General features: G+C 33.4%; 1 protein-coding gene and 1 long non-coding RNA gene across 2 annotated transcripts in view; one reads left to right on the top strand and one right to left on the bottom strand.

The window, feature by feature from the left end:
• Window positions 1-14,336, bottom strand: part of LOC108744554 (BMP and activin membrane-bound inhibitor homolog) — a 53,712-nt gene that overhangs the window by 22,990 nt on the left and 16,386 nt on the right. The gene's annotated exons all lie outside the window — the stretch shown is intronic.
• The window catches only part of LOC108744555, a 50,249-nt gene that overhangs the window by 23,731 nt on the left and 12,182 nt on the right, over window positions 1-14,336 (top strand). The gene's annotated exons all lie outside the window — the stretch shown is intronic.

Genomic DNA, 14,336 nt, shown 5'->3' with positions numbered 1-14,336 from the left:
TGGCGCCAATATTGCAATAATAATAATAATAACAATTATATTATTCCTTTTTGCGTTGTTTTATTATAAGGCGCATAGTTGTCGTTGTTCCTTTTATTTGTTGCTGGAACAACTATATGCAACGTCTGTCACTGTCAAACGGTAAAACGATAACTTGTGTATTTTACGTACTAATGTTTTTACTTAATTATCGTAAAATTCCCATTTAAATATCCGCTTATTATGGGTAATTTTAAATTCAAATCTGTCGCATACGGAAACAATTTTATGATATTAGGATAATTAGTACACACAAGTGCAAGAGCACTTAAAAATATTTATGCAAATAATATATTTCTATTCCCAACAATGTAGTCCTTATCTAATTAAATATGCAATAATGTCATTATGTAATTATAAAACCGCAGCATCACATGGATCTAAATAATAGTGTTTCTGTCTCGATAATGAGAAGCCCCACATATTGAATAATTCTGAGACAAAATCTACAACTTTTGCTAGTCTATTTTCTGTCGATTCCGGGAAATTTGGATTGAAAACAGCTAATGTATTTTCGAAGAGATATTGGGTAGTTAAATATACATTAGGTACAAAATAAATTATAATGTAGTTACACTTCGTTTCACTAAAAGCTTAAGTTATATCAAATATCAAACTTTTTGCGAGCAGCATTGCTGGAAATTTCAAAAACTCAAAATTTATCTGGTTTAATATGAATGTAAAAATTCACTTAAATATTTTCCACTATTAAAATTTTTTTAACGTGTTTATCTGGCTTTCTTAACATTTTATCCGAAATTACTAAAAAAGCTCATCATATGTATTTACGGTTAAACGATCGTTAAGAGCATACTTGTTTTTTTATTAAATTACTAAGTTATGAAAAACGGTTGAAGAGGTAAAACATCTTCCACAGAAGCGATGGTAATTTAAAAAAACCTACTAGCAATTTTATAAATCTAAGCACGCAATTAATCGTAGTTTTTTATACACAAAATATTTCTAATAAACGGTATTGTTTTTCTAAAGAAATATTGTTAGAACTCTTAAGTAAGTTTCTTAAAGGTTTACGATAAAACAGAACAAAAAATTCTCAGTGATCAGTATTCTGTCGAAGCAACTCTTTGGTTCTCATCAGCTCGCCGTAAACGTATTTTGTTTGGTTACTACACCGCGCCGAGGTAGTTCAGTTCGATTTGGTATGTCGATATCCTTATTAGAAAGGGAGCTTGTTAAGTCACACAATGAGTAGCAATTATCTGCATTTGAAAACGTTAATTTTTTAAACAAAATTTTATATTAACGTTATAAATATTTCACAGTACATTGGTTGCATTATGACAATTTCTGTAGTTGTAAGGAAGCCACTACAGCCACAACAAATAACATTAACTGATAAAATTCCTCTCGTACTTGGAAATGAGTTGATTAGTCATATAACAACGAGACCCACCAACAAGTAGCAACTTGTTTTTGGTGAATAAACTATAAGTACTTTGTGTTTGATTTTTATAAATATTTGTCTACATGTGGGTATGCAATACTACGACCGCTGATCGTGTCTATATTCTGTGTGTATAGTGTACTTGGCTTATCGCCCTTATCAGTTTTTGTAATATTGTGTAATTGGAATCTATGTCCGTGAGCAACTCCTTTTTTTCGTACCTTTGTACCAGTTATTGTCTATTTAATTTATATAAAGTAGGTTTTCCGAATGAGAAGAATTCTTGAAGATTTTCTGAAAAATTTGGTCTTGACACGAGAAAAAAAGATCGTGAACTCGAGAAATGTCTAACCTACAAATTAAAAGCAAAATTAAAAATTTCAAAATTGTAAAAAAGGGTAAACATCGTGTCCACTGTAATAAATGCTCCCGAAAACACATTTTATAAACAAAAAGGATGAGTAAACGCCTGTAGGAGGTAGAACACCTCTCGGATTGCATCCAATAAATCCAATTGATTTTTCTTTTGTTAATTTCATTTTCCTTTATTATATTTGAAAAGCTGCGTTGCTCTAGTAAAGAAAAGATACTAGGATGAGTTTAAAATTTCCTATCCCTAATTGAGGAAGACTGATTATTAAGCGTATTTAATTTTATATTTTCTAAATGCTCCATAAAATATTGAATTCCCAAGAATTTTCGGGGGAAAAGGTAGTAGAGAAATCAATAACGTTAATCTGAAGTAGTCACATTTGAATCTTTTTATTACTATCTACTACAATCTAATTTTTCTCTTTTTAAAATATGATTTCTACTGTGAAAATACATGTGTCAGTATTTTAGACTCCTAAATCATCAGCAGCATTTTCTTTGAAAGGATGAGTATATAATTTTATTACAAAGTCCTGAAACCTATGTTCTAATTGTATAAATAAACAAGGACATTAATATCAAATATCAACATAATAAAGAAAATCTGGCGAAATTTGAACATAAAACTAATTAACAACTAGGATCATTCACAGCAACACATATAATCTTAAGTTAGTCGTACAAATTTTGATCGACCTTGACAACAAATGTTACTGGGCACATGGGACATAGAATAAATGGTACTGAAATAGTTCCATTCCGTAGCAATTAACCAAAAAGGTTGATATCGGAACGTTTGGAACGTTATCGTTTCGCCACCGATACACAATAATTTTAACGTGGAAAAAGGATGCTTAATTTTATTGAAGGCTCCTGTTATCTTTACGAAACAATAGTAATTATTATTATCGTTTTCGTGAAAGAAAGATAGGACGGGACGACCGAAGAGGCTGAAAGAACAGGAACAGACCTGTTGCCCTCTTTGTCCTCCGCCACCGACGAGGCAAGACGTCGAAGACGACCATTCCATTAGACCTCGACACTACCTGTCTGAGTGCTTTACCTTGTAAGCAGATAGCGAGAGGCGCACCACTTATCGGTTAAACACCGCACCAAAGACCCAGACGTCGATCGGCGGAACTGCTTATCGTCAGACCCACAACATCGAAAGTCTCCGGTTTATTACTGGTGGAGGCCCTAATTTTCTACGAACTTGGGAGACAAATTCGAATGTTTTTCTGTACGCTGTCGCCAATCTTTTCGCCGACAGGTGCCCTATTGTTTACCTGCCTTCACTTAAAAGCATTCATTCAGTTGTTGGGAAACCTAACGAATGACTCTTAAAATATTAGTTTGAGAATGTTGAGTAAAGTTTTACAATATGCTTTTACTCGAAAAGTTTTATTAGAACGTCAGGCAATCGATTGTTAGATTTATGTGTGTGTCACTCAAATAGCTTCCATAATTACGTCAATTCCTATAATTTAAATATACTTGAGTAGTTTACCTATTCTGTACAAATTTACATTATAAAGTTAAAAACAAAAATTCCCTCTTAATTTTCCAGCATTCTTCAAATTTAAATAGGATCAGTCTTGAGATGTGGCCTATTCAATAAAAAAAGAATCATTGAAATCGATTCACAATCGGCAAAGTAATCGCGTATTATACACAACACAGCCGAGTTAAATACTTCCCTTTTCTTTAAGTTATTCGAAAATTAACTAACAATAAGGGGAGTTTAATACAAGTTCGAAATAAGTGTTATTAATAGATGTTCAAATAAAGAACTACATATTTGAAGAGTTTTAAACATCACAGCATATTTGCCAAAATTTCTCGGTGAATCTTACAATATAGAAAAGGCAAAAAGTTCATCAAACTTAGAAATTACATTTTCCTTGACAGCTTTGTATATTTGATAAACGCATGGAATATATTTTTTAACCACGTCTACTGAAAATATCACCTGCTTCTCTGAAAACTACCCCTAAACTAAATGAACTCTCAAAATGTTTTTGACAGAGCGTAACACAGCCCTCAAAAATTTTAAAATGCATTTATTCGAGTAACATAACATTCTTTGTTATTTGAATATTCCAATTAGCAGTTTACACATACATACATACATACACTATTTAATATACATTCCTAATAATATTTCTTTTACGCGGTCTGAACAATGACTGCAGTAGTCTTTCAACGTCACGAATCATGATCCCCTGTTTCTTTCCCTATCGATCTGACAAATACGTTCCGATCTTATCTGTTTCATCACGAATATTATGTATTTGTTTTAAGTAGGAATTGTATATAACTCTACGGTGATGACTTGAGCGATTAGAGAAACATAATACAAAGGAATGACCGTAGCATATTATAAAAGTCTTCCATGTGTACCATCATTGCTTGTATCAGATCACGAAATCGAATGGACAGATTTCTCCATTCGTCGGTCCGTTAAACAGATCCCGGTCAAACTACCGAAATTGTTAATATGTATAGAGTTATAAGTAAATAATATAATTAAACGTTTCTTGTCGTATGCATGTATAAGTTCATGAATTTCAAAGTAAATGCATGCAAGTATTCAATTATTAACTTTTTCTGTTTGTTTTGATTGTTATAATGTTGTTTAGCTTGTTGCTGTTACACTATAAATACATACTGTTATTGACCTTTTTAAAACAACGATGAGTTGTTATCAGTTGCTGGCGCTTGTTTAATTGAAAACATTTCGATTATAGATAAATTATTATAAACCTTTAAGATAAAATTTAGAATTTACCAAATATATATAATGAATGAATATAAGTATGTTACCATAGCTAAGCAGTAATAAACGCATAATTTTCTTTATTATTGACCAAATACAGTTTAGTCGCTTGAACGGGGGCTTTTGGCAGGTAGATCTTTGCGAGGCCCTTGTCTTTGTGGAATTAATTTTAATAATGATGATACTTTTTTCAAAGTTATAAATAAATAAATTTAGAATTGCAAAATTGTTTATGGGAAATTAACATAAATTAATAAACGCAAAGATAACAAATCATTAATAATGATAAATAAACCAAGGTGCATTAATGACTTGAAAGAATCAAAAATCCAGAAATGATGCTTGCGGCCTTTTTTAAGACTCAGAAATTTAAATATGCATTAGTACTATTAGTATCTAATATTTTTCTATTTGAAAAATTACGCGAGTGCGCAAGAGCGAAGCCCCTGGCGGTTACCGAGCTCGTCACCCTCAGTGGTCGCCCCTGCTCGTGAAGATAAATGAAATGTTGTCTAAGGTGGTTTTATTTTCTTAATTTCAATGTGAATTTAAAACTACTGACTTTTTAAGTTGATAAAACTACTTTGCGTTTGCATTTACATTAATTAATTCAAGTAAATAGGTCAACTTTTATAGTTAAAAGGGACATCAGTTTCATTTATAATCGATCCTTTGTTACCGGGTTGTAAAAAATGCAGAATCTATAAGGTGACCACGAAGTAAAGAACACCCCTTCCCTCCCCCGCGAGCGAACTCCCCAATAACTCAACTGACTTTATTACAGGCAAGTTCTCGAAGATGATGTGCCGAAACGTTTTGATAAAAAGCAAGCTTGCACACATATATGTCTTTTTTTCAATAATATATTCATCATCACAGGAAGCTCGTCTACTATTTCCTATCTCGAGTCAATCTTTGTATTTCCCTAAAATAAGAACATCCCGCCTTCCTGACTATTTGCGAATAGTAGTTTAATCTAGGTTGACCTCTGTCCTTCTTTAGTACTGTTCCTGCTTCTAATATGTCCCTAATCCTTCATGTCTCAGAAGATGCAATCTCTCCATTTTCTTAATAATGACTCCCATAGCAACTTTGCTTTTCTACTTCTTCTAATTTTTTAAATTAACTTATTTATATTATAAGAGTAAATGTTAGCTGAGCTAATCAATAAAGTTATTTATTTTTAAGTTAAGATCCGCTTCTTCAATCGTTTCTCGATTTAAAGTGTATACATTGTTTATGCTCTCGTCTGTTTCTAGAGTGCATACATATAGGGTTAAGGGCTTGACCTCATGCTATCTTCTGTTTATCAAATTAAAATTAATTCTACAGTAAAGTATTACTATCGGGTGATTCAGAGCTTGGACGTACGAAATTGTATCTGCTTCAGTCTATCAACATCTACGTAAAAAAAACAATATGTTTTCTGAGGTATGGGAATCGATAGCTAAGTCTTACTGGGCCCTAGATTCTGTCATGACTACTATACACTATACAGCTAAAGGCACCCTTTACTTAAGGATGTTTGGGAGGTATGTCAAAATGCTATGAGACAAATAAAAATTTGGAAGAACGTTCCTCATTCAATTCTAAAACTCTTGTAAAAATTACAATTCGTTTCACTAAATCATTAAAAAGTTATTGAAATTTTAAAAAATTGTAATTTTACACGTCATTTTATGGAGATTCGTTAACCGAACAGATAAAATTTATTTTTATTAACAGAAAAAAAGCTACCAGAAATTTCAAACTTTTATAACAAGTAATTTGAACTTTGAAGAATCAAATTCACTAAATGGTTATCGAGGAAAAAATGAAAAATTAGCTGAAAATCTCGTTTTTACTTGATAATATAATGATAATATTTATAATTGTCTGAAATAAATGCAATTTTAAAGTTTTAATTATTATTTAAACATATTAAAAAGTTTTACGCTCATTATTAATAGAGATTGAAACTAAATATTTTTTTGTTTCGAAGTTGAAATCAAGGCATATTCACTGCCAAAAGTCAGTTAAAAATTTTCCATATTATTCGTTATATCTTATTTTATTCAAAGTTTTTGGTCAATTCCAAATTTTCTCTCAAACCGTATACTTTTTCTTGTGTATAGATAGTATTTATTTACCTCATGATATGCTGCAAAACCTAATTAATCACGAATTTCTAATTTTATGTAATCTTGTCACCGATTGTACCTCCCAAACATTTTTAAGCATAAATAAAATTATATGCTTTTAATGTATTTTTCGTTGAGGGGATTCTTCAGATGGGTCAAATTCCAAATTTTCTCTCAAACCGTATACTTTCTTTTTAGTATAGATAGTATTTATTTACCTCATGATATGCTGCAAAACCTAATTAGTCACGAATTTCTAATTTTATGTACTCTTGTCTCTGATTTTACCTCCCAAACATCCTTAATACCCTGCCTTAGCCTTGATGGTCTGGCAATGCTCTGTAACTTCTGTAAAAGTAATAAGTACATATACATGTCCAATTGGATTTCGAAATATTTAAAGCACTTTACTAATTAACGCACCTAAATAAGTACGTTTACCATGCATGATCTATAAATTACATGTTTTGTCCTTTTTCTCGTCCGGTAATATGAAAAGATCGTCCGGTAACATGAAAAGATGCAACGGGACTTTCGAGAGGCGCTTCGATTACCACTTGCAAGAGTGTGTCTTTATTACTATTACGATTGGTCGTGTGTCGTGTTTCGCCAGATCTGCCGTTGACCATCGGTAAAAGAACAAGAAATGAATCCACCTGGAGCGTTTTTATTCTTTTTCCTCTTCGGATTCTCGTGCATCCATTATACAACGTTCAGATCAGCGCAGCGAAGCAAACTATTGTACCTATTTTATATGGCTGAGAAGAAGTATGCATTAATGCCTTAGGCGTGTGGATTATAACGGTAGAATGCAATACGATTGATGATGTTAGGCCAGAATAGTGCAGAAGACGGAGAAAGATCAGGACATTGGTCGATGGGTTCGCTGAAGGGCATTATTATACCGAGGGGCAATTTGATGCATATAACTTGACAAGTCGAAATAAATGTTCTCTAAATTTTATTTTTGCCTTAAATCTTTTTAGAAGTACAGTAAAAGCTCTTTATTCGCGGGGTATACGTTCCATAAATATACCGTGAATACAGAAACCGTGGATATGGAATGGTAATTTACATGGAATCATAGGGGATACGTTCTAAGGTTCCAAAATAAAACCAATATGTATCAAAATAAAATCAACTTATTGAGAAATTCGCAATTAAAATTAATCGTTATAATCAGCTTTAGACAAGGGTAANGAATACAGAAACCGTGGATATGGAATGGTAATTTACATGGAATCATAGGGGATACGTTCTAAGGTTCCAAAATAAAACCAATATGTATCAAAATAAAATCAACTTATTGAGAAATTCGCAATTAAAATTAATCGTTATAATCAGCTTTAGACAAGGGTGGTTTAAAAAATTCAGTGATTTTTTCTTGTTTTGAATTTTGAATTAGTCCACTCGGTTACATCTTTTATAAAAACTGCCTCGGCACGTACCAACAGTACATACTCAAAAGATGCAGATACATTGAGGGGATTCAGCAGTACATGTGCCGTAGAGTAAAAACAAGCTTATCGGCTCTAGATATCATGAATTTAATGTTTGGAATAGACGTTTGAAATTTTTTAGTAAGATAGATAAATCTTTGTTCTAAAGCATGCCGAAGGTTATTTTTTATTTTTTTAATTTCTTTTGAAAATACGTGTCCTACAAAAAGCATCAACATTAAGCACTTGTAAAAGCTTTTAATGACCATATTACTGAAAATAAAAAACGTACCGAGTTCGTGTGAACCTTTATTCGTTACCATACAGAAAATCACATATTTATCTCGCAGCGTTAAATCAGAATGTTTAGAATAGAACCCATGTTTTCGGAAAAATTCACACTAGGCACGAGCGGTCTATTGCAATCAACCCCTTAATAAATGGGATACAGGAACTAGGGTGCAATTTTTTCACCCGCGAATAATTAAAAAGAGAATAAGGAAACCGTGAATAAGAACCTTTCACTGTATGTATGTATGTAATTATTATCTGTCACCAGATTTGAGTGGTTTCCTTAAAAATTGATAATTTTCTATATATAAAAATGAATAGATATAAATTTGATGGCGATCAATGTCATGTAAACTTCATCAATCATTATTTAAAAAAAAAAAACATTTATTTTAACATTTTTGAACGCCAACCTCGTCAATAATATTATTAATATTTTTATATACAAATAATTCTTCTTCCTTATATTCACTTGCAGGCGCTAAATTATTTTTAACCATACTGTATGTGTTCGTCCTGTTATATTATTATGCGACCTCGTAAGTACATGTTGTCAGTGAGGAGGTTGCGGTCAATAACCGTTATCACCAAGTCAACATATTATTCAAAACCGAGAAGACCTCGATGCATATTTTTGTTTGGAATCAATGTGAAATATCGTCATCGGAATGCGTCTGAATCTGAAATATGAAATAAACATCGAAAGCATGACTTTCTGTCTTGATTTTGCATTTTGTTGCAATTTATGCTAATGTTATGTATACAGACGTCTCACACTATAGTCATTAAAACATTTTGTTGGTTTTTGAATTTTGAAACTAAATACATACATATAATTCGGTTTTTAACGAGCGTTTTTAGCTTCCCTGACAAGCCCTAATGAATGACCTAACCGCGGGCCAAATCGCAGAAAGGGTACATTGAAATTTGCATAAACTGTTGTTTGTTATTAGCGCGGATTTTTTAATTTGTCTAAATTTATTTTTTGACATAATTTGTCAGAATGTACGAATCTATTTGGCTATTTTTTAAAGATTCTACGAGGGCGGTTCAATAAGTACCCGTGTTATTTTAATTTAATTTGTTTTTTATTTTTCAACATGGTCCCCTTTTAGAAAGATACACTTCTCCCAACGACCCTGCCATTTCTTTTACCCCTCCAAAAATAAGATTTAGTCATTTCTTCATGGTAGGGAACAAGATGAAGTCGCAGGGAGTCAAATCGAGTGAATACGGGGTGTGCGACAGCACATTCATAACGTGTAATTCATGCATTTTGGCGGCAACAACTCCTGATGAATGTGCCGGTGCGTTATCGTGTTGAAAACGCACCGTCTTTTTCGTGAAATGCGTCCGTGTCTCCTTCAATTTTTTGTCGAAGCGGTCCAATAACTCACTGTAGTATTGTCCAGTGATAGTTCTTCCTTTTCCTAAAAAATCCTCGGGAACAACGTTTGCCAGGCTTCCTGGTCGCTCCTATCAAAAACGGATCTTTGCCCACGTTTAAATTCGTTGAAGCAATATCTAACTGTGGTCGTAGATGGCGAAATGCCTCCATAAACAGTATCCAACTTTGTTTTCATTTCCTCGCATTTTTTCCCATCCAGACAAAAAGCGAGTTACCGAACGATACTGCTCTTTTTCCATCTTAGCAAAAATAACGAAGCACGTCTGAGTGGAATGGCTGCCAAATCCAAACTAACCTATCAATCAGTCTGAAATTCGTTTTGACGTGGTTTGATAGATGGCAGCACACGATGACAACACCAATTTCCCTCAGGAACATCCTGTGTCTTCAAACACGGGTACTTATTGAACCGCCCTCGTATACACACACTGATGTTAGAATGTGTAAAATTAGTTTTGATTAAATTCAGAATGAAAAGATTCGCATGTGCTTGTTAAGTACAATCTGCCCAAATACTTGGTGGAAAAGACAATTGTTCTAAGTTCCGTTGCACTCGGTGATGTTTAAGAATGCACCCTACCAAAAATTTAAGACGAATTTTAATTCAATAATCAAGTTTATTTGTTGCTGTTTGTGCCCGATGAGCATTAGTGATTTCAGACTGCCCGAAGCTTGGGTCCAGTTCGCAGTTAGATCGCAAGAGAAAGGACCTTCTTAATTATCCTTTTACCTACTCTATTTGCTAGAATGTCCCCATATATTTAACTATTAAAGAAATGCAATGAAGTATTAGGAACACAAAATGTTGTTTCTCTAAGTGTCTAGATTGATTCTTTGTCATGAATATGTGTATTTTGTATATTTCAATCTACATTTTTTTTTTCTTCTTCCACCTGAGGAATAAGACACTAAAAAGCGTGGTGAAATAGTAATTCTGTGGCATAAACTCTGTTTGTTTTCGTTTAAATTTTAAAAATTATATTTTATGAAACATTAAATGTGTGCGCTAGTTGTGAATCTATAAATTTATACACGTTTGTATAATGAAATGCCATATGTATATTCTCATATATTGGCAGCCACTTGCTCATGGGAATTTCTTGGTTTATTTTCGAACTCATGCCATTTATTACGCCGTACGTGAATTTAATGAGAGTTTTGCTTAGGCTTTGCTTTGTCAAGAAAATGATAATTTATTTAGACGTTTAGTGCACTAACAATTATGTGTGCACAAAGTGCCCATAAAATATGTGTAAGTGCACGAAGTATAATAGGGACTGCTGTTTCTGAGAACTGCGCAATATTTTTAATCAGTTCAAATTATTTTCTGAGAAGATATTCTAAAATAATGTTATATTACGCACCAAGGCAAAAAAGTAAGGGACTCTTTCGCGAGTGTAAATTGCTTCCTAAGCCGAAGGCCAGAATACAAAATTGACTTTTTAAAAAATCATGATTTTCATCCAGCTTGCTTGGAGGTCGATTGTTCTTCAAAATGATACATATCGCAAATGAGCGCACTCTATTTCGATTTTTATAAAATTGTATTAACTAATAAATACCAGTTTGATCTGGTAACCCGGCACCACTACGATTAATGGTTCATGTCTTCGTTCTGGCGAGCTTACCCTTACCAACGTCCCAAACCACAAAAGTCATTTGAACACTAAACCAACGAAATTTTAATTCGTGGCGGATTTTCAACGAGATGTTTAATGTTTATAAACAATGAAGGTCTGCAAGGTGACAATAATATTAATAATTTATCGATAATTAAAACCTGATATATCAACAAAAACTTTAGCATAGTAATCGATAAATAATATATATGAATTAGGACAAACGACCTATTCAAATAGAATCATAATTATCAATTTTCATTAGCCAGATTTTTTGTTAAGTATACTTATTAAATTATTATTGCTGTACTTCTTTTTTTCGGCGCCATTATCCTGTACCCGGACGGAACCTGAAAAAAGTGCTATCTGTAAGTCCTCCTTGCTATATGCTAATACTGCTATATCATCTGTAAGTCTAAGCATACTAATCTTATCCCTACATTTGTATTGTTTTTAATGATTTTGATCGTGTCTTCGATCTATAGATTAAAATGTAGCGGTGACAGTGTGCATTCCTGTCTGTCTCCCTTCCTAATATTTACTTCTCTACGTTGCAGCTCCAGCTCTATAAGTGCCCGTTGCTCTTCCCGGGATAAAAATGTACAGTCTCTCAGAGTCTCTGAAAGCGAAACTCGAGTCTCCGTCTCTCATCGAGTCTCCCGGGTGTCGCTGAAAGACAGTGTCAAAAAAACTGTTTAGCGCCTCTGAACGAGAGACTCGAATCTCTCAATAAGTGGTGTCTCGATAGACATGATTCAAATTTTCTAAGTTCAACATGTTTCAGAGATCCTAGTCTTTCTACGACAGACTGGAATCTCTCAATTTTTCACTTTTATTCATTCAGTCTCTCTGTGAGAGACTCGAATCTCTGAATTAACAATTTTATCGTTCGAGTCTTTCATACAGAGACTGTGACAGATCCATAAAAACACCTAGGTAATAACTGAGAGACTGTGAAAGACTGTGAGAGACGCTCTGAGAGACGCTGAAAGACTGACTGGAGAGAATGAAAATTTTTGTCTAGGGTTTATACAAACTAAGTATCACTCTTCTATCTTTGTAACTCATCCCTACATTTTTAAGTATATTTAACATCTTGTTCAATTTAACATTGTCAAAAGCTTTTTCTAAATCTTCAAATCGTAGGTATCCTATCGTTTTCTCTATTATTACCCATAAAACTAGAATATGGCTTCCCGCGTTCCTCTATTTCTTCTAAACCCAAATTGATCTCATAAATATATATTAAATTTAACAAAATATATTAAAATTAAAGTTGCATTATACTGTGTGTTTTAGAGTAAAATAAAATATGATCGTAAAGGTTCAGGTACGTGCGCATGCACTAAATCCAATTAAAAAATAAATGTAAGTAGAAAAGCCTCAAAGCACGATCCTGATTGCTTTCGGATTTCTTTTTTTAAGTAACAGTAGATTGCGTCTTAATATTTTCTCAAGCATAACTCATGTGGTCCAAATGCATTTGTATGTTGTTTGTGTGCGCAGTAGGCCAGGGCAGGCTGCGGTTTTAAGAGCCGTTTCGTTTTCGCTCTTTACGATTGTCGTTGATTTTAATTAGCGGGATAGTAAACGCAAATTTATGACACGGTCTCCGGCCACTGGAACAAATGCAAACAATGAGCAATCCGCGAATCGCAATAAAGTGAAACGATCGTCAAAAAATATTAACGGCCGCCAACCGCATACTTACGTACGCGCATTTGGACTCTTTGGTTTGCCTGTATAATTGAATATACGATAAATCGTATGCATGTTACTGCTTGCGCTATGTAAATAGAACGTGTAATTCCTTCGATTGTTTGTATTCAATCGTAAGCAATGCAAAAGATTTATTGAGGTCTCTTGCTAAAGAAATCGTTTCCGGATTTTAATGGCAAAATTATGTATGTAGTCCTTTTGTGCAGCTGGACGAAATTCAAGTGGTACAATGTATTGTAAATATATGCTGTGCTGATGAGATCCAAAAAGATCGAAAGCGCGATCCGCGTCTGGCAGTTTCGACAGAATACAGACCACTTCGAATTGCTTTATTCAATAAATATATGTATCTAGTATAGGTATTTGTTGCACCGAGAGGGATGGTCTAGAGCAGGGATGGCGAACCAATGGCACGCGTGCCACTAATGTGGCACGCGACACAATATTTTAGGCACGTCACTAATATCATTCATAAAATTTATCTAGTTCAATATGGATCCAAAACTTTATTGAAACAAGGAAACTACTTGAAACAGAAAGATTGGCAGGTGATACAAGTGAAAATGCTAATAACAAAATTTTGGGAACATGAAATGCGTTACCAAACACTTTTAATTGTTTGAAGAAGTTGGCTTATGCGATTTTAACAATGTTTTTTCCTCAACCTATGCCTGCAAGTCATTATTTTCAGAGATGAATAACATTAAAAACACGGTTAGAAATCATTTGACAGATAACTCCAGTTCAGCATGCATTCTGCTAAAAGTGACATCTTACAACCCTAACATAAGTTATTTGTCATCTTATCTGCAACAACAAAAGTAACACTAATTTTACTTTAATTTAAATTACACGTATAGTTTAAACATTGCAAAATGTTCCTATTTTTTGCAGTAAATAAAAAAGTTTAAGTTGATATTATTATTATTTTCCCAATAATCACAGAGACAAAATTATTTGATGGCACGTCTTTAACCTGATTAAACTTTTCTTTATAAAAATGGCACGTCGATACGTAAAGGTTCGCCATCCCTGGTCTAGAGGTTTAGACCATTGCTAAGTATTCGAGAAGACGCCGGTTTAATTGTGGGGTGCGTCTGCCTTGGTTCAAGTTTTTCTGTGGTTTTCTTGTATCACTTAGACCAGTG

The sequence above is a fragment of the Agrilus planipennis genome, unplaced genomic scaffold (assembly GCF_000699045.2).
Source record: "Agrilus planipennis isolate EAB-ADULT unplaced genomic scaffold, Apla_2.0 scaffold28, whole genome shotgun sequence".
Lineage (NCBI taxonomy): Eukaryota > Metazoa > Arthropoda > Insecta > Coleoptera > Buprestidae > Agrilus > Agrilus planipennis.
The sequence above is the reverse complement of the archived record's forward strand: the minus strand, read 5'-3'. Positions and strand labels throughout refer to the sequence as shown.